At 44.3% G+C, this 25,192-nt stretch overlaps 2 long non-coding RNA genes and 2 pseudogenes across 4 annotated transcripts in view; 3 read left to right on the top strand and 1 right to left on the bottom strand.

The window, feature by feature from the left end:
• LOC149367891 (uncharacterized) overlaps nucleotides 1-6,771 on the top strand; it is a 31,672-nt pseudogene extending 24,901 nt beyond the window's left edge.
• LOC149367889 (uncharacterized) overlaps nucleotides 1-24,668 on the top strand; it is a 196,201-nt gene extending 171,533 nt beyond the window's left edge. Inside the window, exon 6 of one of the 2 annotated variants that reach the window (XR_016285197.1) lies at nucleotides 21,310-24,668. This is a non-coding gene — a long non-coding RNA (uncharacterized LOC149367889). Of the gene's footprint in view, nucleotides 1-8,609; nucleotides 9,613-21,309 lie in introns of those variants that run through there. The other variant, XR_016285198.1, reaches the window with a different exon arrangement.
• On the top strand, nucleotides 6,833-11,093 carry LOC149367890 (uncharacterized; annotated as a pseudogene). The gene is made up of 2 exons (XR_016285196.1): nucleotides 6,833-8,666; nucleotides 10,009-11,093. The product of XR_016285196.1 is annotated as an uncharacterized LOC149367890 (transcript).
• LOC149367885 (uncharacterized) overlaps nucleotides 21,585-25,192 on the bottom strand; it is a 147,285-nt gene continuing 143,677 nt past the window's right edge. Inside the window, exon 3 of the long non-coding RNA XR_016285200.1 lies at nucleotides 21,585-23,568. This is a non-coding gene — a long non-coding RNA (uncharacterized LOC149367885). The remainder of the gene's footprint in view (nucleotides 23,569-25,192) is intronic.

Genomic DNA, 25,192 nt, shown 5'->3' with positions numbered 1-25,192 from the left:
TATAACTATCTGTTCTGTATATCTTCCTCCACATATAACATTAACAGTCCGTGACCTACAGGAACTCATCAATGAACTGCCAGAACCATATCTAGTAGTCGGGGATTTTAGCGCTCACTCCCCTTTTTGGGGAAGTGAGCGCTATGACTCTAGGGGTCAAATAATCGAAGATTTTATCCTCACAAATAGTGTATGCCTTTTAAATACAGAAAAAGCCACATACTGCTCCCCTGCCTCAGGTAAAATGACCTGTCTAGATTTGTCTTTTAGTTCACCTTCTGTTTTTAACGATTTTAGCTGGGACGTTATTGACAACCCTTATGGCAGTGATCACCTCCCTGTACTAATCACTTTAACATCCACACCAGAAATAATCCCCACAAGGCCACGGCGCTGGAAGCTTCACCTCGCCGACTGGTCGCTTTTTAGAGCAAATGCAAATTTAGAAAATATACTTTTAGATAATCTCTCCATCGACCAGATAAACGAAAAGTTCACTAACTGTATCATAACTGCCGCACTCACAGCTATTCCTCAGTCGTCAGGAGTAGCGCGACAAAACCATAAAGTATGGTGGACAAAGGAATGTAAAGAAGCAAAAAAACAGCAAAATAGAGCGTGGGGTAAATTCCGCAGATATCCGACACATGAAAATCTCTTGAATTTTAAAAAGGCAAAAGCTAAAGCTCGGTACGTCCGTCGCAGTGCCGAGAAAGCTTCATGGCAAAATTATGTTTCATCTATCAACAGTCAGATCCCATCTAAAAAAATGTGGGAGCAGGTTCGAAAATTAAATGGCACCTTTTCACCATTCACAATTCCTTTTTTAACAACACCCGGCACACAAACAAGCATAGAGGAACAGGCAGACATATTAGGGGAACATTTTGCTGCAGTCTCAAGTTCATCTCACTATACACAGTCTTTTTTAAAATACAAAAACACAGCCGAAAAACAAAGACTTCCAACTAGTGGAGGGGCAAACCAAAAATATAACAGTGTGATTACCCTCCAAGAAATAAATACAGTACTGTCTGCTGGAAAAAAAACCGCTCCAGGACCCGACCAAATCCACTACGAAATGCTGGCCCATCTCTCTCAACCTGCCGTAGAAGCACTTTTAAGGTTCTTTAACACAGTTTGGATATCGGGAAAAATACCTGAAGCCTGGAAAAAAGCTATTATTGTGCCGTTTCTTAAACCTAGTAAACCCCCAACCTCTCCTAGCAGTTATAGACCCATAGCCCTGACCAGTTGCCTCGCCAAATCCTTCGAAAGTGTTCTAAATATACGACTAACCTTTGTTCTTCAATCCTGTGAACTTCTTGATATCCACCAGTGTGGTTTTAAAAAGGGATGCTCAACTACAGATCACCTAGTCCGTCTCGAAAATACAGTCAGAGAAGCTTTTATACACAAACAACACTGTCTTGCAGTCTTTTTTGATTTAGAAAAAGCATATGATACAACCTGGAGGTTCGGGATCCTCCAGGACTTAGCTGAACTTGGCATCCGTGGCAGAATGCTGAACTCCATTAAAGACTTTTTATCTAACCGTTCATTTAATGTCCGTCTAGGCTCAACCCTTTCGAGGGATTTTATTCAGGAAAATGGAGTGCCTCAAGGGTGCATTTTAAGCACAACTCTTTTTATTGTAAAAATGAATTCTCTTAACAAAATAATACCAAGGTCTGTTATGTATTCACTTTATGTGGACGACCTCCAGATAGCTTACACATCCTCCAACATATCAACATGTGAAAGACAAATACAGCTGACAATAAATAAACTGACAACATGGGCAGACAAAAACGGTTTCCGATTTTCACCACAGAAAACAGTGGCCATTCCGTTTTCACTCAAACGAGGCTTACAGGCAGACCCCACCCTACACCTGAACGAAATAGATTTACCCGTAAAAAATGAACATAAATTTCTAGGCATAACATTTGACAGAAAACTCACTTTCCTGCCTCATATTAACGCGTTAAAAAAGAAAACTTCCCGATCACTAAACATACTCAAAGTCCTTTCGCATAAACACTGGGGTTCTGACAGAGTAAGCCTTCTAAAAATTTATCGTTCCGTGGTACGATCCTCATTAGACTATGGTAGTATAATATATGGTTCAGCAAGACCCTCGTACTTGAAGCGCCTTGACCCAGTGCACAATTTAGGTTTACGTCTTTCAACTGGTGCTTATAGGACGTCGCCTATAACCAGTCTTTATGTTGAATGTAATGAACCATCACTTACAGACAGACAAATCATGCTCACATGCTCATACATTCTAAAAATCCGTTCCCTACCGAAACATATCTGTTACGAAATAGTTACAAAGTGTCCATCCAGAACACTTTTTAATAACAAACCACAAACTACCAGGCCACTCCTCCTGCGTTTTGAAGAGATGTGCGAGAGTCTCGGGGTACTAAACACGTTGCCTAACATTGCGCTCAGAGGAGAGCCACTACCTCCATGGCACAACTTTCCTCCAATATGCGACTTCACTCTTACACAGTTTCACAAAACGCAAACCCCACAACAACATATAGTACAAGAATTTCTCGCACTCGAGGTAAAATACAATGGTTTTACGGACTTTTATACGGACGGTTCAAAAACAGATGCCTACGTAGGAAGTGCAGTAGTACGGGGTCATGAGAAAGAAATAATCAGACTTCCACAGTGTGCATCAATTTTCACAGCCGAATGTTATGCTGTAGGCTTAGCCGTAAAAAAAGTATTAAATGAAAACCTCAGAAACAGTATAATTTACACAGACTCTCTTAGTTTACTTACAGCTCTCCTTTCTAGAAATGCAATTACTCCGATTCTCGGTGACATCATACACAACATAGCAAAAGCCATAGCTCAAGGAAAAAACATAAAACTTTGTTGGGTGCCGAGTCACGTCGGAATTAAAGGCAACGAGAGAGCAGACCTCTGCGCTGCGCAGGCTCGTAGCAAGCAAGATTGCATGAACTCGGTACTTTGTGAAATAAAGAAAAAATGGCAGTCTGCCTGGGACAATGAAGCCAACAACAAACTACACTTCATAAAACCAGTTTTAAGAGAATGGAAATCCTGCACCCACCAAGAACGCTTCAAAGAAGTCATTCTTTGTCGTCTTCGCATAGGACACACTCACCTGACACACAATTTCCTACTGACAAAAAAAGATCAACCTATTTGCGAGGAATGCGGAGTTGAAGTTACGATTAACCACATTTTATTCTCTTGTACGAAATTGGAAAAAATAAGGAAAAAGTACTTTACTCAATTTTATAACGAATACATCCCTTTTCACCCTAAACTGCTTTTAGGAGATAATGCAATTGTTGATATATCACATGTTTTTAGCTTTCTTAAAGAATCAGGATTTCTTAAGTGTCTCTAAATGTGTTTTACCCACTGGTCTGTTTTAATTCTAATGCACCTCGGCCACCTTCTCACTCCCGAGAAGACGGCTGAGGTCCCTATTCCATTGGTTGGGGACCTCGAGATCCTTGCACAGCCAAGGATGGCTGCTGAGGTGTCCAACCCTCTTTAAAGCTTTGACCATAAGTCACTTCTAAACTTTTGTCTTACGTTTATACTAGGTTGCATGAATTAACTTTTTAGGCCCTTTACACCACCGTTCATTTAGTCTTTTGTATAACATCCTATATAAAACAATTTTCTTTACCCCGAGCTTGGCGCATGATAGCCTTAGTTGCTTATGCGCCATTAAACACAACACAACAACACAACAACAACATATGTTTTGTGTCTATATCCTTATTATCCTTCCGGATCTTAATTCTGTGAACGTCTATCACGTCTTGGTCACTCAGACCTTCGAGCATCTCTTTTTCTGTGATGTGGACAAAATCATTTTCGGATATCACGCCCCGGACGGTATTCAAAGATCGGTGTGAAGTCACGGAGACAGGAATATCTCCAACAGACACAATGTTTACGAGTTTTGAGTGCTGGATGTTGTCTCGCAGTTCGAGCAGTAAGTCACCGCTGGCCATTTTTGATACCTTGTAGCCAATGCCCAAGGCTTCTGTCAAACACTTTGATACTACGAAGGGAGACAGGATTCTTGCTTGCTTATTTTCTACTTCACTATGGATGACATGGTATTTAGGAAAACTCACTTTTCTTTTTTGGAAAAAAACATCTGCTTCGTTCCGCCCTCTCTTGAGAGAGCGATCAAGTTTGGAAAGTGGGGGAGCCATAAAAAATTGATGTTTTTCGGTCATGGTGCCAGCCACCCACCATGGAGTCCAACAAGGGGACGCGACAGGAACTTGCGAGCAAGTCCTGCCCACGCCAGCTGTACACCTTAACTATAACCTAATATGACTCAACTCAGGGTAGTTGGTCACACACGGTTAACCCTCGCCGCCTGGAAAGAAGGAAAAAACGAAGAAGAGAGGAGGATACAGGAAAGTTGTAAGAAAGGAAATAGGAAAGTGAAAGATAGAGGGGAGGATAGGAAAAGGCGACTGCCGATTTCCCCCGGTCGGGTCAGGCCGGAGGTGCCGTCTACAGGAAGCTGGGGCCAAAGTGGTGTGTTGCCTCCGCCGAGGGGCCTTAAGGGTCCAAACACTCGGCATCGGCTCAACCACCAGGATCCCCTTTTCCCCGGACACGGCCGGCGATGCCACGCACGGCTAAGCGCGGATGCTCGGGTCCGTGGTGACGCATTGTTCACCATCATCCCCCTGCGGGGATGTCCCTGCGGATGCTCGGGTTAACCCCGTGGTGTCGCCACTCACCAACGTCTGCATGCTGCAGACGCCTCCCTGCGGGGAGCAAGTGAGTCTGCCAAAGTGTGTGTCTTTTCAGAACATTGTTGAATTCATTGAGGACACATTAGTAGTGGCAAAGCTGAATTTTGCTCTTAGTGTTGCTGCCACACTGAAGCCATTCCTGATGGAATTCCAAACTGACAAACCGATGTTATTTCTTTTTGCAAGAGACTTGGACACGATAGTCAGAAAGTTAATGACAAAATTTATCAAGTGTTCTACATTGTCTTCAGCAACGAGGATCACTGGCGTGCTGCAAATTGATATAGAGGACCCAAAGAATCATACACCACTGGAAAAAGTGGATGTTGGTCACACAGTCGAACAAATCCTGAAGAAGAGCAATGCAAGTGCAAAGGATATATTTCAGTTCAAGATGGAGTGAGTGTAAGCAGTTCCTAGTCGCAGTGACGAAGAAGGTCCTTGAGAAGAGCCCCTTGAGGTTCCCAGTGGTTAGAGGCCTTTCCTCGCTTGACCCTCGACAAATGTGCTGCAGGCCTAATGAGTGCCTGGCAGGCCTCAAGAAAGTGTTGGAAGCACTCATTGCGGCAGGGAGGCTGACAGATCAGCATCGAGACTCTGTACTTGCAGAGTGCACGGAGCTGTTGCAAGAAAAACATCAACTGCGACTTTTCGAGAAAGCCACCAGTCTGGACACCTTTTTTAGTGAACTTCTGCAGTTCAATGCTTCTTATGCAGAGCTGTGGAAAGTTGTAAAATCTTTGCTTGTGCTAAGCCATGGTCAGGCAACTGTTGAGAGAGGCTTTAGCATAAACCGACAGATCTCTGTAGAGAACTTGAAAGGCCTCTCTTACATCTCACAACGAATTGTGTGCGATGCAGTGGAAAAAGCAGGTGGTATCTTTAACATTGTCATCACAAAAGATTTGAGGAAGGCGGTATCAGCTGCAAGGCATCATTATAGTGCTTACTTGGAAGCCCAGAAAAGGCTGGAACAAGAACGTGTCAAGCATAAAAAAAGGAAGATACTGGAAGCAGCTATTAGCGATCTGACTGCATCAGCAGACAACTATGCTGAAAAGGCGGAAGCAGCCAATGACCTCACTTACATAATCAAATCAAATTCTATGAGAAAAGCAGCAAAGGCTAAGGCTGAGCAATTGTTAAACCTGAACAAAGAGATTGAGGCAAAGCTTCAGGAGGTCTCTTGAACTTTCCTTGGTGTGTCTTGACAGATATGTTATTTTACATTGAGTGCAATAAAGATATTTATTTTTGAAAATACTTTTGTGTTTCGAAACTACGAAATACAGCTTCGTAGCAAGTCCTTGAAAACCTCCTAGAAGGGCCTTGAAAGTCCTTGAATATCCTTGAATTTTTTTTTGTATAGCTTGTACGAACCCTGAAGGGGGCGGGACAGGAACTTGAAGGCAAGTCCTGCCCACGCCAGCTGTACACCTCAACTATAACCCAATATGACTCAACCCAGGGTAGTTGGTCACACAAGGTTAACCCTCGCCACCAGGAAAAAAAGGAAAAACTAGGAAGGGAGGAGGATACAGGAAAGTTGTAAGAAAGAAGATAGGAAAGTGAAAGATGGAGAGAAGAGGAAAAGGCGACTGCCGATTTCCCCCGGTCGGGTCAGGCCGGGGGTGCCGTCTACAGGAAGCTGGGGCCAAAGTGGTGTGTTGCCTCCGCCGAGGGGCCTTAAGGGTCCAAACGCTCGGCATCGGCTCAACCACCAGGATCCCCTTTTCTCCGGACACGGCGATGCCACGCACGGCTAAGCGCGGATGCTCGGGTTAACCCCGTGGTGTCGCCACTCACCAACGTCTGCATGCTGCAGACGCCCCCCTGCGGGGAACTGCACATCGTCAGTTTTTAAAAATGTATTGTAGAAGTGATTCTCAGAAATACTTCTGTGAACAAATGTTCCAATATTTTGAAGCACTGAACTGTGCGAAATCTTTATAAAGTTATAAATTTGGCATAGTAAGAAAAAAATGAAAACCACACAAACAGGAACCGTCAAGTACCTCGTCAACACTGTTGTGCCTGACAGGACTGCTGAAGACACAAAGACGATGATGATCGAGGTTGCTACAACTGGACGGCCTGTTCAGGGTGTAAAGGCCTAACACCTTTAATTAATCTCTCACACTTTCATATAATCTGGGGCTTTACCCCAGATTATATGCATTGTGTGTTGCTGGGTGTGTCGCGGCAGTTAACTGAGATCTGGCTCTCCGATATAGGGGAGCAGCACTACATTGGAGCACCAGAAAGAGTGGCAGCGATAGATGGGCGTTTGTGCACTATAACACCACATCGTTGTGTTCGACATCTTCCGTGCTCAGTTTTGCTGAGGAAGTACTGGAAAGCCTCAGAGTGGCAACAGTGACTTTTTTATTTTGCATTGCCATGTTTGGAAGGCATCTTTCCACGGCAATACCTTAAAAATTTTGCATTACTTGTTAAGGGTATTGCCCTTCTTCTGCAGGACACAGTGACCTTGGATGACATAGCTGAAAGCACGAACTGCCTTGTAAAGTTTGTAGTTGATATGCAGTTTCTATATGGAGAAAAGCAGATGACTTTCAATGTGCATCAGCTGTTGCACATCCCTCAGAGTGCTTGTGCACCAAGGACCATTTTGGGCACATTCTTGTTTTGCATTTGAGTCCAACATTGGTCAGCTTAAGCAGCTGGCCACATCAGCAAAAGGTGTCCCGCTGCAGATTGTAGAGCGCCACATGACCAGCAACTTCAGGAGTCTGAAGGCCTTAGCTAGCCCTCGCACTTTGAAGTTTTTGGCAAAAGCTGGCCTACCAAATAGTACAGGTGCTTTACTTCTCAGCAGGCCCCGAGCTGCGTCTGACCAGCTGCTTCACCTTGTTCAAGACCAAGTTGGCAACATCATAAGTGGCCCTGTTGTGGAACAGGACCGAGTTAATTCTTGTCCCGTCGTGCATTCAGTACAGAGCACATAATGACATTTGAGGATGCTAATTCCCAACAACTAGTGGAACTTTTTACTAATGTTACCCCATGCAACTATACAGAGTTCAGTGGAAAGTTTTTTCTTGTTAGAATTTCTTTGAACATCTCTCTGTCAGCTGTTAATAGGACAGTGAGAGCAACTGTTTTCTACTTGAACTGTGCATTTTACTTTCATTTCTTCTTCCACTGTTTGTTCTGCACCAGAAATGATTTCACCTCACGGAAATTGCATGCAGTACGTTTTTGACCAACTGCGGTTGATTTCTGGGTCCTACGTTTGGCATATGCAGGCATTCTGTAAAATCATAGCCCGTAACATCATAGCCCACTGGCTGTCGAGTCATATAAAATATTTTGGCGCTCACCGAAACGTGTTTGGCATTTTTATATAGTTGTTTTGCTAATAAGAAAAATTACAATGCAGACAAGCCTCTATTCCCAGTCAGTAAGGTAATTAATCTGCCTTTTTTTTTTTTGCACTGTTACATCCCAAACAAGTACCATTGAAAGGCCTCTACCTCGTTGGGCATAAGAGTTTCTTGATAAGTACACATGCAGCATTAAGTGAATGCCCTGAAAAGTTTTCTCTTCCTCTCCTGTACATGGGTGCATAATTCGCATACTAGAGAGTGCTGGTATTATGTTTCAGAGTAGTTAACTTACCAAAGGGCGCTTCTTTCAGACAAGTTCTTTCCTTCAGCTACAGTGACACATTGTTATTCATCTAGGGTGAAATTAATGATGCCCCTGCATTTATAGTGAATGTGGCTTATTTGACGCATACAGTAAATATTGTCACGGGTTACAAGGAAAGCATTAAATGGTCAAATTGTTATTTTTGTGCAGTCCATGTCTGATGACAAGGATATTGAAACACCACTTGATGAGCATGTGGCTTGCTTGGTAAGTGAAAATCTTGCATACCACTTAATGTCCACAACTTTCACATTCTGGAGCATATTTGGGTGCATGTCATGGCATCGATTGCTCACAGCTGCGCCCTCCTAGGTCATTAAATCATGCCCTTATGAGACATTTCGGATCATTGTTAGGTCTAAAGTAATGCGAATGAAAGCTCTCCTAAACATTTTCTCTTTTGTTGAAAGTTGCTCAGGCATATCAAGTAGGAACCATCTGTATTGTCGGGGACTAAAGATTGCGGGATGCTAGTTTTTGAAAAAATGTTTATAGTAGCTACGCCTCGCTACCTAGTCGCCCGATATTGTTACCAGAGGAAAGATAATTTAGGCCTTCAACACCTTCATTCAATATGATTTATCCCTGATAGTACAGCTTGCGTCAGTGTATCCACTAAGGCAGGGCATGGTCACGCTAATGTCATTAAATGCTTTATCTTCGTTATATGATACGACAAGCTGTGAGAGAAGTTCATATTCATGTAGGCATATCTGAACTGCTAATAAATACAGACTGCTCAGAATGGAAACTTTCAAGTACAACACCATTGTGTAGTTTGGTGCAAGGGGTAGTTTCACTTCAAAACTGCATGATGGCCGAGTTTTTCCATCATCGCCACACATACCAATATGTGACTGCCTCATAGGCAGAGGTGTTTCTGGATAAGTGTACACACAGCATTAGGTGAATTCACTTTAATTTTTATTTTTGCTGCCTTGTATGTATGCATGCGACTTGCACACCTTAATATATTGTTATTTTATTCGGCCCTGTTCATCCACCAAACAGTACCTTCGCTGGACAAGTTCCAGCTTTCAGCGCATCTAGAGTAAAATATGGGTTGCCTGACTGACTGTGCTTCGACGTCTAGGTTAGGCATAAAAGTCAGTTTCACCACAGAATTGCACAAATGGTTGAGCTGGTGCTAGATAGCAGCATTATGAGCATAATTCTGACCAAAAGGCCACTGGTCATCACTGTGCGATGCTCACACCGATAAAATAGTAATAAAAATCTCAAGTGCTGTAACTCCTTTCTGCTGGCGCTAAATCAGGCATTGAGCCCCAACACTGCGATGCATTAAACTGCAAATACCCATCTGTAACCTGTCTTAGTGCATATTAGATAAAACGTAGTCAATGTGAAGTGAAACACTAAAAAAATGGCTTGCGTTTGGTCTAGGGTTGAATTCTATAGCAGAAAATGGATTTGACTTGCAGCATGCATATTTGTCACCGCTAGCTTCCATTATGCAACACATTCTTCATTTTGCGAATAAATTAAAACCACACAGTGGTAACTGTGCTTTTAATATCAATTGATACAGGCAGCTGATGACATGATCAAGGAGCCGAAATCAGATAAAGTGGCACCTGCCGTGGTAAGTGCTTTCCCAGGTTCCTATGTTAGCACTAAGTTCTACACTTATAGTTAGTTAGTTATATTGATTTTTATGGCGCAAAAGTAACTGAGGCTATGCTGCGCCAAACACAAGGTTAGAGTTTTTGTTAATGGTGAAGCTTTCTAAAAATACTTAGAGTTTGTTTAAAACGTTGGCTTCCTTGAGAAACCTAAAAATACATGAAATATCAACCAGTGCTCGATCACCTAAGAGTAGCATGGGGTGTAATGGGATGCTTTCCCTGTAAAATGTTGTGAAATATTTCTTTCTTAGTTCTTCTAGTTTTATGCATGAAATTAAAATGTGGTTCACTGTTAGTTCAGCACCACACATTTCACAGAGAGGTTTGTTTTGTTTGGCTAGCAGAAAGTTGTGCGTGAGGTGGGTGTGTCCAATGCGGAGCCGACATAAAATAACTTCGGTAAAACGTTCTTGATGCCTACATGATTGCCATTCCCCTAAAATTGGTTTCACAGAATTTAATTTGTTGTTTACGTGATCTTGCCATGCGGCCTGCCACTTATTTCTGAGTTTACTGTTGATAAACTTTAAGCAATCCCTGTGCGGTATGCTCACTTGTTTTATTTGGCCATTCCGGGCTTGTGCAGCGCATACATCTGCTTTTTCATTACCTACGATTCCAACATGGCTAGGAACCCAGCAGAATTTAATGTTATGTTTTTGTTTTGTGATTTTAACAATGCTATGTATGATGTTACCTATTATGGGTTCAGCAGCATTTCTGGAGTGCAGTGCTTTGAGCATACTCAGGGAATCGGTGTAAATGATGCTATTTTTGATATTCTCTCTTACTATTTTTTCCACAGCTACAAAGATGGCATAACACTCAGCAGTAAAAACCGATGCGAATTCTGGTAGTCGCATTATCTGTTTGTTTTTTCCTTGGATTACTGCACTTCCAACGTGACTTTCTGTTTTTGAGCCATCGGTATAAAATTCAATGTAAGTGTCATACTTTTCTTGTAGTGCAAAGAATTCCTGTAATATGTACTCATTTGGCGTTTGCTTTTTATCTAAATGTCTCATTGTGAGGTCACATACTGAAGGCAGGCTGTGCCATGGTGGTAAATGTTCATTCCTTTGTGCAATATTCGGTAAGCAGTCTAGTACTGTTAGCTCTTCACATTTGTCTTCAAAGCGCAATAGTAATGGTCTGATAGAATGTGGTTTGTTGATGAATAATCTTTTAGATGGGCACTTGGTGACAACTGGATGACAGAGATGTTTTGGAAGAGAACGGATTTTTAAGACGTATGTGCATGTAAGGGCGATTCTTCGGTCCTCAAGAGCGGGCTCATTAGTTTCAACGTATAGGCTGGCTACTGGTGACGTTCTGTATGCTCCAGATGATAGGCGCAGACCAAGATTATGAATGGGGTCTAATCTTTTTAAGTAGGATGCTCTTGCCGAACCATATACTATGCACCCGTAGTCCAGCTTGGAGCGAACCAGAGAGCGATATATTTGTAAAAGGCTTGCTCTATCGGACCCCCACCGCTTCCGTGAGAGAACTTTTAATATATTGAGGGCTTGAGAAGCTTTCTTTTTAAGGTTGTTAATATGTGGTAGAAATGTGAGTTTCTTGTCGAAAGTTACGCCTAAAAATTTGTGTTCTAGTTTAATTGGTAGCGCAGTGTGATTCAAGTATAGATTGGGATCGACCTGTAGGCCTCGTCGCAATGAAAAAAGAACAGCTACTGTTTTTTAAGCTGTTTAAGAATTTTAACAGTGCCTCTACAGCAGCCTCGGAGAGATGTGCAAGCATAGCGTAATGCACGTTGTCTGGTCCCGGTGCTGTCTTTTTGCCAGAAGATAGTACCTTATTTAATTCTTGTAGTGTGAGAGGCTGGTTATAATCCTCATGAACACCTGCTCCAGATGGAAATTTTTGTTTTTCAGCTATTGCTTTGTGTTTCTGAAATGTGTTTGTGTAGTTGGATGAGCTTGAGATCTCAGCAAAATGCTCGCCCAGTATGTTGGCCTGTTCTTCTAAAGATGTTTGTGTCCCGGGTGCTGTCAAGAGAGGAAGTGTGAAAGGGGTATGGTCACCAGTAAATTTACGAACTTTTTCCCACATTTTCTTTGATGTTATTGAACTATTTATTGAGGAGACATATTTCTGCCAAGAGGTTTTCTCTGCATTTCTTCGCACATACCGCGCTCTGGCTTTTGCCTTCTTAAAGGTGAGTAGGTTCTCTGCAGTGGGATATCGACGCAGAGCGCTCCAGGCTTTCTTTTGTTGTTTTTTTGCTAATGTGCATTCTTTTGTCCACCACACTTTGTGTTTCTTTTGTGCAAGTCCTGTTGTTTGTGGTATAGCGAGTGTTGCGGCCGATATGATGTATTCAGTAAACTTATTAATTTCATCTGTGCTAAGGTCGTCACAAAACTCCTTTTCCAGAGTGGCACTTTTTGTAAAGAGTGACCAGTCGGCGAGCTGAATTTTCCAGCGCCGTGGCCTTGTGGGGATGATTGGAGTGGATGATGAGAGCCTGATGACGGTAGGTCAGTGATCGCTGCCCATGGGGTCATTTAAAACATCCCATTTAAAATCGTTAAAAAGTAATGGTGATGCGAAAGCTAAATCGAGAGAGCTCATTTTTGCTGTGCTTGGACAGCAATATGTGGCTTTTCCCGTATTTAAAAGACAGACATTATTCGAAAGTATAAAATCTTCGATTGTTTGGCCTCTAGAGTCACAGCGTTCGCTTCCCCAAAACGGAGAGTGAGCGTTAAAATCGCCAACTACCAGAAATGGCTCCGGCAGTTCATCGATCAGGCTTTCTAGATCTTGGCATGTTAATGTGATGTGTGGGGGAAGATATACAGAACATATTGTAATGGTTTTGTAGCTGATGACGCTAACCGCAACCGCCTCAAGTTTTGTTTTCAGTTTGATTTCTTGAGCCGGGACGCCGCTTTGGATGATGATTGCGACGCCTCCCGAGAGTCTATTTGCATGTTCGCGATCACGCCTAAAAGTTGTATAATGTTTTAAGATATTTGAATGTTGTGGACCAAGATTGGTCTCCTGGAGACATAGGGCTAGAGGCATCACTGACCCTAGAATATGAGTTATATCACTGTAGTTCCTCAACATTCCTCTACAGTTCCATTGAATTGCAAATATCATGTTTGTTTTTTGGGTGGGAATGGAACTGAAGGAATTTACTGTTCTGGGCCCGTTACCGGGGTTCTATCTTTTCTTCGCTCGTGAGAGCCGGTCCGCCGCTGCAAAGCGGGCGGAGTGGTAGTTGTATCCATCACCTCACCAGAGGTGCTGGAGGACCGCGAAGCCGCGGGTGTGTTGGTGTCAGGCCTCCCCCGACGGGGGGAAGTCCTGCGGGATGCTGGCCCATGGGCCGGCACTCCTTGGCTTGGAGTTGGCAGAGCAGCCTTGGCTGTCTCTGCCTGGGGCGTTGATGGCACTACCACAGGCGCGGTGGGAGTGGCCGCGGCAGATGCCGGAGTGCTGCGTGGTGCACCGCCCCTGCGCGCCACGTCAGCATAGTTTGGTTTGGCTGTGAAAGAGAATGTATTTGTCAGTGCAAAACGTCTTCTGGCTTCTTTGAATGTTTTCCTTTGTCTTTATGGTGATGATTTCCTTTTCCTTCTTCCAGGACGGACACGCCCTGGAGTACGCAGCATGGTCTCCTTCACAATTAGCGCAGCGTAGAGCTGCGTCGCATTCCTCAGAATGGTGGTCCTTCGACGCGCATTTCGCGCATGTTTTGTGGCCGCGGCAACTCTGTAATCCGTGGCCAAACCGTTGACAATTAAAGCACCTTCGGGGGTTAAAGCACCTTAAAGCAATTAAAGCACCTTCGGAAAGCCCTTCCAGCATTTCTTTCTCGGTAAGGTGTAGAAAATCATTTTCTGAGATGACGCCACGGACAGTATTGAGTGATCGGTGTGAAGTAATGGAGACAGGTGTGTCCCCAATAGACACTATGTTACAGAGTTTGGTGGTTTGGACATTTTCTCGGAGTTCCAGCAATAAATCGCCACTGGTCATTTTGGATACTTTGTAGCCGGGGCCCAAAGCTTCTGTTAAGCACTTCGATACCATGAAGGGGGATAGAATTCTGGCCTGTTTATCTTGAACTTCACTGTGGATGACATGGAATTTGGCAAATGTTGGTTTCTTTTTGGAAAAAAAGTTCTCTGCTTCGTTCCGCACTCTTTTAAGAGAGCGATCAGGTTTGGAAAGGGGGGGAGCCATAAAAATTTGATGTTTTTCGGTCATGGTGCCAGCCACCCACCATGGAGTCCAACAGGGGGACGCGACAGGAACTTGAAAGCAAGTCCTGCCCACGCCAGCTGTACACCTTAACTATAACCTAATATGACTCAACTCAGGGTAGTTGGTCACACACGGTTAACCCTCGCCGCCAGGAAAAAGAGGAAAAACCAAGAAGGGAGGAGGATACAGGAGAGTTGTAAGAAAGGAGATAGGAAAGTGAAAGATGGAGGGGAGAACAGGAAAAGGCGACTGCCGATTTCCCCCGGTCGGGTCAGGCCGGAGGTGCCGTCTACAGGAAGCTGGGGCCAAAGTGGTGTGTTGCCTCCGCCGAGGGGCCTTAAAGGTCCAAACGCTCGGCATCCACTCAACCACCAGGATCCCCTTTTCCCCGGACACGGCGATGCCACGCACGGCTAAGCGCGGATGCTCGGGTCCGTGGTGACGCATTGTTCACCATCATCCCACTGTGGGGATGTCCCTGCGGATGCTCGGGTTAACCCCGTGGTGTCGCCACTCACCAACGTCTGCATGCTGCAGACGCCTCCCTGCGGGGAAGGGTGAAAAGGAATGCATTCATTATAAAATTCAGTGAAGTATTTTTTTCTTAGTTTTTCCAGTTTCGCACAAGAGAATAAAATGTGGTTAACGGTAAGTTCATCTCCGCATTCTTCGCAAACAGGTTTGTTTTGTTTTGTTAGCAGGAAGTTATGTGTAAGGTGAGTGTGGCCTATTCGGAGACGGCAGAGAATCCCTTCCTTGAAGCGTTCCTGGTGGTCACACGACCTCCATTCCCCTAAAACCGCCTTTACTAAGTGTAGTTTATTATTGACTTCACTGTTCCAAGCCGACTGCCATTTCTTCCTTAATTTCCGTTGTACTAATTTCATGCAATCGTTAAAAGGTATGTTTACTTTTTTTGTTTCCATCTTACGAGCTTGAGCAGCGCACAAGTCTGCTTTCTCGTTCCCTTTTATTCCGATATGACTCGGGACCCAGCAGAGTTTTATATTTTGTCTTTTAGCTGCGGCTGTTACTATGCTGTGTATAATGTCACCAAGAATAGGAGTGGTAGCGTTTCTAGCGTGGAGAGCTGTAAGCACACTTAAGGAATCTGTGTAGATTATACTGTTTGTGAGGTGCTCCTTTAATATTTTGTCGATGGCCAGCCAGACTGCGTAACATTCTGCAGTGAAGATGGATGCGCAATTTGGAAGTCTTACTGTTTTCTCCGAATTACCTCGCACCACTGCACTTCCTACGTAAAAATCTGTTTTTGAGCCATCTGTATAAAAATCTGTGAACTTACTGTATTTTTGCTCGAGTGCAAGAAATTCTTGTTGTATATGTTGTCGTGGAGTTTGTTTTTTATGAAATTGAGTAAGGGTGAAATCACAGATTTTAGGAAAATTGTACCATGGAGGCAGTGGGTCTTGTCTTCGAGCAATGTCGGGTAATGCATCTTGTAGGCCGAGGTTTTGGCACATCTCTTCAAAACGCAGGAGGAGTGGTCTGATAGCTAGTGGTTTGCTATTAAACAGTGTTCTCGATGGGCAATTTGTAACAATAGGGTAACAGATATGTTTTGGTAGGGAACGGATTTTTAGAACGTATGAGCATGTAAGTATGCTTCTTCTATCTGTAAGAGATGGTTCATTTGTTTCAACGTAAAGACTTATGGGTGATGTCCTGTAAGCGCCAGTTGCAAGACGTAAACCTAAATTGTGCACTGGGTCCAGTCGTTTCAGGTACGATGGCCTTGCTGAACCATATACTATACTACCATAGTCTAATGAGGATCGTACCACAGAGCGATAAATTTTTAGAAGGCCTGCCCTGTCAGAACCCCAGTGTTTATGTGAAAGGACTTTGAGTATGTTCAGTGATCGGGAAGTTTTCTTTTTTAACGTGTTAATATGAGGCAGGAAAGTGAGTTTTCTGTCAAATGTTATGCCTAGAAATTTATGTTCATTTTCTACTGGTAAATCTATTTCGTTAAGGTGTAGGGTGGGGTCTGCCTGTAAGCCTCGTTTGAGTGAAAACAGAATGGCCACTGTTTTCTGTGGGGAAATCGGAAACCATTTTTGTCTGCCCATGTTGTCAGTTTATTTATTGTTAGCTGTATTTGTCTTTCACATGTTGATATGTTCGAGGATGTGTAAGCTATCTGGAGGTCATCTACATAAAGTGAATACATAACAGACCTTGGTATTATTTTGTTAAGAGAATTCATTTTTACAATAAAAAGAGTTGTGCTTAAAATACATCCTTGAGGCACTCCATTTTCCTGAATAAAATCCCTCGAAAGGGTTGAGCCTAGACGGACATTAAATGAGCGGTTAGATAAAAAGTCTTTAATGGAGTTCAGCATTCTGCCACGGATGCCAAGTTCAGCTAAGTCCTGAAGAATTCCGAACCTCCAGGTTGTATCATATGCTTTTTCTAAATCAAAAAAGACGCTAAGACAGTGTTGTTTGTGTATAAAAGCTTGTCTGACTGTATTTTCGAGACGGACTAGGTGATCTGTAGTTGAGCATCCCTTTTTAAAACCACACTGGTGGATATCAAGAAGTTCACAGGATTGAAGAACAAAGGTTAGTCGTATATTTAGGACACTTTCGAAGGATTTGGCGAGGCAACTGGTCAGGGCTATGGGTCTATAACTGCTAGGAGAGGTTGGGGGTTTACTAGGTTTAAGAAGCGGCACAATAATAGCTTTTTTCCAGGCCTCAGGTATTTTTCCCGATATCCAAACTGTGTTAAAGAACTTTAAAAGTACTTCTACGGCAGGTTGAGAGAGATGGGCCAGCATTTCGTAGTGGATTTGGTCGGATCCTGGAGCGGTTTTTTTTCCGGCAGACAGTACTGTGTTGATTTCTTGGAGGGTAATTAGACTATTGTATTTTTCATTTGCACCTCCAGTTGTTGGGAGCCTCTGTTTTTCAGCTGTATTTTTGTATTTTAAAAAGGCCTGCGTGTAGTGTGATGAACTTGAAACTGCAGTGAAATGTTCCCCCAATATGTCTGCCTGTTCCTGTATGCTTGTTTGTGTTCCGGGTGTTGTTAAAAAAGGAATTGTGAATGGTGAAAAGTTGCCGTTTATTTTTCGAACCTGCTCCCACATTTTTTTAGATGGGATCTGACTGTTGATATTTGAAACATAATTCTGCCATGAAGCTTTTTCGGCACTGCGACGGACATACCGAGCTTTAGCTTTTGCCTTTTTAAAATTTAGGAAATTTTCATGTGTCGGATACCTACGGAATTTACCCCACGCTCTATTTTGCTGTTTTTTTGCTTCTTTACAGTCCTTTGTCCACCATACTTTATGGTTTTGTCGCGCCACTCCTGACGACTGAGGAATAGCTGTGAGTGCGGCAGTTATGATACAATTAGTGAAATTTTCGTTTATCTCGTCAACGGTAAGATTTCCTAGAACTATATCTTCTAAAGTTGCCTTTGCTCTAAAAAGTGACCAGTCGGCGAGGTGAAGCTTCCAGCGCCGTGGCCTTGTGGGGATTATTTCCGGTGGTGATGTTAAAGTGATTAGTGATTAGTATTTTAGTGTAACGAGCGCGAAAAAATCTTTGGGTTGGGACTCACTTCAAAAACGTAGGAAAGTACTGCGTTTAAAATTATTTCATAATATATTTCATTCTAGAACTGGAATAGACAGAACCAAATATATAGCCAACCCTGATTACGTGTCTTTACGTAGAGATAATTCATTTAAAGCTAAAGAATACAGGTGCCGGACTGACCTTTTTAAAATGTCTTTTTTCCCCAAAACGGTTTCGGAATGGAACAAGCTGCCTGAGGAAGTAGTGTCCATATTATCAAATGATTCATTTTCTTCCATGCTGTGACATTTTTTTGTGTATAATAATTCCGTGTTCTTTCTATTTCATTGTTATCTTTTTTTTTTTTGTAACCACCTGCACGCGGTGGCATTTGTGTACTTTTTCTTCTACCCCCCCACTGTAATGCCAGCCAATGGCGCTGTGGGTATGATGATAAATAAATAAATAAATAAATATAGGGAGGTGGTCACTGCCATATGGGTTATCAATGATATCCCATTTAAAACCATTAAAAACAGAAGGTGAGCTAAAAGACAAGTCTAAAAAGGTCATTTTCCCCGAGGCAGGGGAGCAGTAGGTGGCTTTTCCTGTATTTAAAAGACATACATTGTTTGTGAGGATAAAATCTTCAATTATTTGACCCCTAGAGTCACAGTGCTCGCTTCCCCAAAAAGGGGAGTGAGCGTTAAAGTCCCCAACTACTAGATACGGTTCTGGAAGTTCATTGACAAGTTCTTGTAAATCGTGGACTGTTAATGTAAAGTGTGGAGGAATATATACAGAACAGATAGAAATTGTTTTATGGCTGACGACACTGACCGCAACAGCTTCGAGTCTTGTTTTTAGTTTAAGCTCTCGAGCTGGGACACCGTTTTTCACTATGATGGCTACGCCTCCCGACAGCCTGCTCGCCTGCTCTCGATCGCGGCGGAAAACAGTATAATTCTTAAGAAAGTTATTTTTTTGGGGACCTAAATTTGTCTCTTGTAGACATAAGGCAACAGGAGCGTGTGCTCCTAGTATGTCTTTTATGTCACTGTAGTTGTTTAGAAGTCCTCTACAGTTCCATTGTATTATGAAAGCCATCTTAATTTTGTGCTTCTATAGGGTGAAAAAGTAGATTAAGTTGTCGATGGCCCCGTGACTCGGGGCCTGTCTTTTTTTGACCGATCTAGGGAGCTCCGCCGACCGTCCGACGTGGACGGCGCGGGGCTGCCCGGGGTCGTGTCCATCGCCTCAGTGGAGGCGCTGGACGACCGTGCAGGAGGTATGTTGATTTTCGAGTTTGACCTCGACCTGTGGGAAGAGGTCTTGAGGCCCGCCGACCCGGGGGGTCTGCGTTGCCTCCTTTGGGGTTTGCGGAGTAGCGCTAGCTACTCCACACGGGGGCGCGGGTGGCCCCGCCATAGGCACACTGCGTGTGGCCTGGACGGGTGCCGAAGCCTGGTGTGGTGTGCCGCGCCCACGCACCACATCAGCGAAGTTTGTTTTTGCACTGAAAGAGAATGTGTTCGTTTGAGCATATCGCCTTCTTGCTTCCTTGAAAGAAATGTTTGCCGTAGTCTTTAGAGTAATTATTTCTTTTTCTTTTTTCCAAGAAGGACAAGCTCTGGAGTAGGCAGCATGTTCTCCTTCACAGTTTGCACACCGCGGTGTAGCAACACATTCTTCAGATTGGTGTTCCTTTGACGAGCATTTTGCGCAAGTTTTGCGGCCGCGACAACTCTGTGAGCCATGGCCGAATCTCTGACAGTTAAAACATCTTCGTGGGTTGGGTATATATGGTCTTACATTTATTTTCAGGTAACCAGCTTCAATGCTTTCAGGCAGTGTGCTGGTATTGAAAGTGAGGATCAGGTGCTTCGTGTCTATTTCCTTGTTATCCTTCCGGATCTTTATGCGTTGAACATTTATGACATCTTGGTCAGTAAGGCCCTCAAGCATTTCTTTCTCAGAGAGGTGGATAAAGTCGATTTCAGATATGACGCCTCGGACAGTATTCAAAGATCGATGTGAAGTGACAGAGACTGGGATTTCCCCAATGGACGCAAGGTTTGAGAGTTTAGAGTGTTGGACAGTGTCACGAAGTTCGAGCAATAAGTCACCGCTGGCCATTTTGGATACCTTGTACCCAAGGCCCAAGGTGTTTGTAAGGCACTTTGCTACTAGGAACGGGGATATCAGTCTTGCTTGTTTTCCTTCTGCTTCGCTATGGACAACATGAAATTTTGGGAAAGATAGCTTTCTTTTCTGAAAAAAATCGTCTGCATCGTTCCGCCCTCTTTTTAGAGAGCGATCTGGTTTGGAAAAAGGGGGAGCCATAAATAATTAATGTTTTTCAGTCATGGTGCCAGCCACCCACCATGGAGCCCAACAAGGGGACGGGACAGGAACTTACAAGCAAGTCCTGCCCACGCCAGCTGTACACCCCAACTATAACCTAATATGACTCAACTCAGGGTAGTTGGTCACACACGGTTAACCCTCGCCGCCAGGAAAAAGAGGAAAAAACTGAAGAAGAAAGGAGGATACAGGAAAGTTGTAAGAAAGGAAATAGGAAAGTGATAGGTAGAGGGGAGGACAGGAAAAGGCGACTGCCGATTTCCTCCGGTCGGGTCAGGCCGGAGGTGCCGTCTACAGGAAGCTGGGGCCAAAGTGGTGTGTTGCCTCCGCCGAGGGGCCTTAAGGGTCCAAACGCTCGGCATCGGCTCAACCACCAGGATCCCCTTTTCCCCGGACACGGCGATGCCACGCACGGCTAAGCGCGGATGCTCGGGTCCGTGGTGACGCATTGTTCACCATCATCCCCTTGCGGGGATGTCCCTGCGGATGCTCGGGTTAAACCCGTGGTGTCGCCACTCACCAACGTCTGCATGTTGCAGACGCCTCCCTGCGGGGGTATCCTACTTCGATTGTTTCGGGCAAGCTGCTGGTGTTAAATGTGAGGACCATGTGTTTGGTGTCTATTTCCTTGTTATCCTTGCGGATTTTGATCCTGTGGACGTCTATTACATTTTGTTCGGATAGTCCTTGAAGCATTTCAGTTTCTGTTAGGTGGATAAAGTCAGCTTCTGAGATAACGCCTTTGACTGAGTTGAGGGATCGGTGGGGAGTCACGGAGACAGAGATGTCCCCTATGGAATCGATGTTTGCAAGTTTCGAGCACTGGATGCTCTCGCGTAGTTCGAGGAGTAGGTCGCCGCTTGACATTTTGGATACCTTGTAGCCAGGCCCTAAGGTATCTGTTAGGCATTTGGTAACAAGAAATGGGGATATGATTCGGGCTTGCTTTTGTTCACAGTTACTGTGTATAACATGAAACTTAGTGAATGTCGGTTTCTTTTTCGAAAAAAAGTCTGCTGCTTCGTTCCGCACTCTTTTCAGAGAGCGATCAAGTTTGGAAAGGGGGGAGCCATAAAAAAATTTGGTTTTTCGGTCATGGTGCCAGCCACCCACCATGGAGTCCAACAAGGGGACACGACAGGAACTTGAAAGTAAGTCCTGCCCACGCCAGCTGTGGGACACGGACACGGCGACACGGCGATGCCACGCACGGCTAAGCGCGGATGTTCGGGTCCGTGGTGACGCATTGTTCACCATCATCCCCTTGCGGGGATGTCCCTGCGGATGCTCGGGTTAACCCCGTGGTGTCGCCACTCACCAACGTCTGCATGCTGCAGACGCCTCCCTGCGGGGAACTGCCAAATTGGATTTTCCGGATTGGATCGTCTCAGGCTGGCTCACGGATTAAGCAATCCAGTCATTACATGATCGTCGGTGCACTAGCCGCGCTAGGTCGTCGAGTGAAGTGCGGAACGCCGAACTACTGTGTTTCCCCGAGTTGGAACGATCGATGTTGCTTTCGAAAGCCAAGAAGTACTTGCAAGTATTTCAGAAATTGTACACGACAGAGTTTCCGTGCTTTGTCAGTTTGCAAAAAGGTGACAAGTATGGATTCTGTACCACGTGCGCCTGTGATGTGAGCGTTTCACACGGCGGCAAGAACGACATCAAGGTACACATCGCTTCACAACAGCATAAGAACTACGTTCATGCTGCAGAAGTGCAGGGCACCATCGGCAGTTTCCTTCAAAACAACAGTGAAGACATTGTGATCCGTGCAGAGTGCCTTTTCATGGGATTTCTTGAGGAACACAACCTACCGCTAAGCATGAGTGATCACGCGAGACTGCTATCGCAATCGCAGTGGATGGAAGCAATGATAGCACGTCGCAAATGTATCCCATCGTGGCAACTTACTACGTCGAGGAAGCGCAGCGTGTCAAAAGCCGAAAACCTCGTTCCAGACCCGCTCAAGTCGCGCAATATACCCATGGAGAACTGCATTGCATTTTGGGCCGACAGCGCCAGCGTTATGATTGGGAAAAAGAACGTCGTGGCAGCTGTGTTAAAACAAGCTCATGAGAGTTTGCTAGTCGTTGGCTGCCCATGTCACCTCACCAATCTTGCGGCCGAGAAAGCAGCCGCCTGCTTACCTGCAAAATTCGACGAGGTGCTTGTGGACATCTACTTCCTCGAGAAGAGCGCCAAGCGAAAAGACAGGCTTATCGAATTTCAAGAAATGCACAACACAGAGGTTCGGAAGACTTTGAAGCACATTCCCACGCGGTGGCTATCGCTGGGAAAGTGCCTGACCAGATTGCTGGAACAGTGGCAGCCCTAGGTGAGCTTCTTTCTAAATGAGACAAAGCCAAAAAACCAGCAGAGGCAGGATGGCTGCAACCCCGGCAAATAGAGTGAAGCTTTCATCAGAGGCTGCTGGACATGCCAGCTTGACCCATGAGGAAAGGCTGTTCTACTTCCTGACCTCTGATGTCAACTTGGCATATGGCCTTTTCTTGAAGAGTGTGATCCCTGTTTTTGAAAAAGTGAACTGCCAACTTCAGTCCCAGGCACCTCAAGTTCATCTACTCCAGTCCTTATGGCTAGGTTTGTCAATCCCTCTGTCATGAAGGCATGTGCTTCACCACTGGAGGTTGCCTGCCAAGATATGAAGAACCAAAAGGCCAATGAAGATCTGGTCCTTGGGAGCCGCACATCATCTGTTGTGGAGAGGCTGCCTACCAGCGACAAGGAGCAGTTCTTTTCTGCTGTTTGGCAGTACTTTGCTATGGCATGTGACTACATACGGCACAAATTTCTACTGGAAGATGAAGCCTTGAAGAAAGCAGAAGTCGCCAATTTGATGTTTTCTAGCAGCGCATCCTTCAAGAGCCTTGGCTTCTTCATTGAGTCCTTCCCGCAACTTCTTTCCCAGGAGAAGAACGAGTTGAGAGAAGATGCCCTGGAAGTAGAATTTGCAGAGGCATATGTTGTTTCTGAAGAGATCCTAAATAAAGAGAGGATTGATATTCAGTGGTCAGAAGTGGGAAGTATCTCTAGCATAGATGAAAGAGTGAAGTTTGGCAGAGTGCAAAGGTTTCCACGGAGCTATGCTGAATGTGAGCGGATCTTTAGCACGGTTAAGAAGACGAGAACCGAATTCCGGTTTTCGCTTTCCAACAAAACTCTCGGCGACCTCCTCGTGGTGAAGGGTCACCAAACCGGACGTTGTTTTGAGCAGACGTATTCTGACAAGTTCTTGAAGCTTGCGAAGTCGGCGACTGCCAGGTCCCTGCAGTCCTGCAACAAAACAGAGATCAGTTCAAAATAAACTAGTGGGCCGCAACTCTCACCTCTTTCTGTTATTGTCAGCCTCAATAATTTCCAAATTGCTAAACTATTTTGCCTGCCTAGTTAGTATATTACTTGTTGCAATGGCAGGAGAAAAAAAGGAATATTGATCGACCTCATAGATCGGTGTAAAAGCGCGATTGAAAATATGCGGTCAGACGCAGTGTCGGTCAACTAGAAAAAGAAAGTGTGGCTAGAGACTGGGCAGCAGCTCAACAGCCGGCGTGGCGTGCAGTAATCAGCAGCTTCGCAAATGCTGGGAGAATATTAAAGAAAAGTGGCGCAAAGGCAAGGCGACTGACACAAAGGAGTTGTCCTGTACAGGTAAACTGTCTTCTTGTCGCATCAGTGTGCCGCTACAGTAAACTTGTTTCTTTCCACTGGGTTCATATGCTGCAAAAATCTCGTAACGGGTGTGGATTTTTTGGCATGCAGTTACTATTTAGTGCAGTTGTCAGACAAAATGTATAAGGACAACCTGTTATTCATAAAATCTTTTCTTGTGTTTTTAAGGCAGCGGCTCAGCGGTGCTGTCATCACTGATGAAGGAGCTCAAAAGGGTTCGGGCTGTGGCATCGCGCATGTCCAAGGTTATCGACAACCCTTCCGCCAGCGACAGGAAGGAGTCAACGCAGCCTCCGCCGACAAAAGCACAACAGCTGTGGCTCGGCTGTTGGTGCCAAAGCAAATGCAGGCGATTACTGCAGCAAGTGTTGCATTCCATGGGAATGAAGGTAACATTGAGTGTAAGTTTGTGAAATAAAAAACCGAAAGCATGATTTGAAACTGCGAGAGGATGCGACCTCTTGTAAACACTCCACTACTTTTGCGGAGCGTGTTTGTTTAAGAGTCAATAAAAATGAAAAAAAAATTCAAGTGGCACAGACATTTTTATTTGAAAGAACTGCTCTCAGGCAGCCTGCACGAAGGGTCAATTGAGAATCATTGTCAACTATCCAGTTGTAATTAAGAACTGGTGCTTTCCGTTCAGTTTCTTATACATTGCCGAGCAATTGTTTGCCTCAATGACACTTGATTTTACTCATTTCGTTATTGAAGCCAAATTCCCGAATGTAGCAGGCTAGCCTAGCCAAGTTTCTTGGTTGTCTGCAGATTGATGGAGCTGTAACCTAGAAACAGGCATTGGGACACAGCGCCAAGCTTGTTCTGTGTCTGTCATTTTGCCTGCTATTATCAATTATGCTTTTCATTCAGCTAGGTCATTAAATATTTAATGCCATACTGGTGCACATAATCGCTGACAAATAGTTGTTCGCAAAATGCAGATGACGTGCGACTATTTGAACATGCATTATAGCCTCTGCACCTTCATTATATTACCTTGCTAGTGCTTAATTGGCAAGAAAAATAAGCACGTTAGCATGGCAAAAATAAGCCAACCTCTGATATTTTTGTGCTCAGTAGTGGTCCACGCTTTGCCTAACTGAAAAGACTTCACTTGGCACAATACTTCATTGTGTTCTGTCCACAGCAAAGAGTAAAAGCACAGAAAATACTCATGGCAAAACAATCTTTTCCAGATGTAGACGAACTTCCTGACTTCGCCTATGAG

Source organism: Amblyomma mixtum, chromosome 1 (assembly GCF_055824585.1).
Source record: "Amblyomma mixtum isolate Tamu chromosome 1, ASM5582458v1, whole genome shotgun sequence".
Taxonomy (NCBI): Eukaryota; Metazoa; Arthropoda; class Arachnida; order Ixodida; family Ixodidae; genus Amblyomma; species Amblyomma mixtum.
This window is presented reverse-complemented; position numbering and strand designations above follow the sequence as displayed.